This window comes from Athene cunicularia (genome assembly GCF_003259725.1).
Source record: "Athene cunicularia isolate RWA chromosome 27 unlocalized genomic scaffold, athCun1 chr27_part1, whole genome shotgun sequence".
In the NCBI taxonomy this organism is placed as follows: domain Eukaryota; kingdom Metazoa; phylum Chordata; class Aves; order Strigiformes; family Strigidae; genus Athene; species Athene cunicularia.
Genome location: NW_020799138.1, coordinates 1,813,435 through 1,815,083, shown reverse-complemented (window position 1 = coordinate 1,815,083; position 1,649 = coordinate 1,813,435). Strand labels below are relative to the sequence as shown.

Sequence of the window (1,649 nt, the reverse complement as noted above, 5' to 3'; positions counted from 1 at the left end):
TGACTTCTGTCTGGAGAAGTGGCGTAGAAGTTAGTGTCTAGAGGCCCGAGTGGAGTCTCGCCCCTGGAGACAAGAGGATTAGCTGTGATGCGGCACCTCGTTTGATGTAGCAAGATGCTGCTTGAGTCAGGAGCGTGCGTTTCCTCGCCAGGATCCGGCACCAGAGCGGGGGGTAAGTGACCTTTACTTCAATTCTCACCGGAACGTTGAGCAGACTTTGCGTTTACGGACGGGTTATTACAGCTCTGGCGATGGTTCTCGTGACTGTCTGCGTGGCTGGAGATGAAGATGGCCTCGCTTTATTCTTGGTGTGGCCTCGCTGAAGGCCACGAGCTCCTGCGTGGGGGGAGAGGAGTAGACCCGCAGCATGGACAAGCGGGGTGGGCCGAAGCGTTCCCGGATTGTGGCTCCTGGCTCAGAGTTTTCTGCCGTTTGCAGCGAGGTTTTGGGGGGTGTTTAGGGCTCTTGGCACTCGGGGCCGCAGAACTACGCAGCCGGTTGAAATCCAGGTTATTTGCAGCAGCACAAGCCTCTACCCGGCGGGGTGGCGAAATGTCTGCCCTGCCCCAGCAGCCAGCAGAAGCAGCAATTAAAGCTGTATTAATCACTAGAGATGGAAGGGGTAACGTCCACTTAATTGAACATCAGAAAGCTGCAGTTCCCTGGGGAGGCTCTGGGGCGATCGATCGCAGCAGGTAGCTGGAAGATGCGGCTTGCTTCATCCCGGAGGTGGGACTGTGGAGTACGTGGGGGCTCCTGCGTGAGCCGCAGGCAGGCACCGGATCTCTGCGTCCCGGTTGTCCCTGGCTGTGGGACTGTGTAAGCGGGATGGGCAACCTCTGGAGAAACCGAGGCACGGGACAAAACAGTCTCAGGACCCTTGTAACGTGCTCAGAGATCTGGGGGCGATGGCGACGGGGTCTTCCCCAGGCTCGCTGCTGCCCTGGGCTGCCAGAAGTGGGGCAAGGAGAGGGGCAGCTCCTCCGTCCGTCCCCCCCCCGTGAAGCCTGGCAGAAAAACCAGGGTCTGGCGCGGGCCGCGAGCGCGCGCTGAGGGCTCGGGCGGCAGCCGGACGCTGGTTTAAAGGGCCGCTGAGCCGCGTCTCGCCGAGATCAGAGGCACGAGGCCCTGCTGGTGGCTAAGTGCTTCCTGCTTTGGCAAATGACAGGTCTGCACTTCACCTGATTATGGGCTGGCAGGCAGCCGGCGCTTCTGACAGCAGCCTGACAGCCCCGGGGGTAAGGAGCTGCTTGAGCTCCCAAATCGCTGCCCCTCGGTGCCGGAGGGGGATGGATTTTGTCAGCCTCGCTGCTCCGAAGCTGTACCCGGAGGCTGGGGAACAGCGTTTTTTGCTCACCTGTGACCTCCCGAGAGGCAGGCGGGGGCTTTGCTGCTTCGTCTGCGCGTGAACAAGGACGTGTGTGAGCGCAGGAGCGCAGACGCGACATAAAAGGTCCCGTTTTGCAGAGAAGAGGCAGCAAAGGAAGAGTAGAATCGGGGCAGCACCGTGTGTGGGTCCCTCCGCACCGGGGCTCTGCTTCCCTTCCCCGGCCAGGGAGGGGGAGGACCCCTGCTGGGGGTGGGGGGCTGTAACCTCCTCACAGCATCACCAGGGCGGGGAAAACCCTTGCGGTTTTTTGGGGTTGTTT

At 61.1% G+C, this 1,649-nt stretch overlaps 1 protein-coding gene across 1 annotated transcript in view; it reads left to right on the top strand.

Annotated features, from left to right (window-relative positions):
• Positions 1-1,649, top strand: part of CBX1 (chromobox 1) — a 5,786-nt gene that overhangs the window by 773 nt on the left and 3,364 nt on the right. The window lies entirely within an intron of this gene.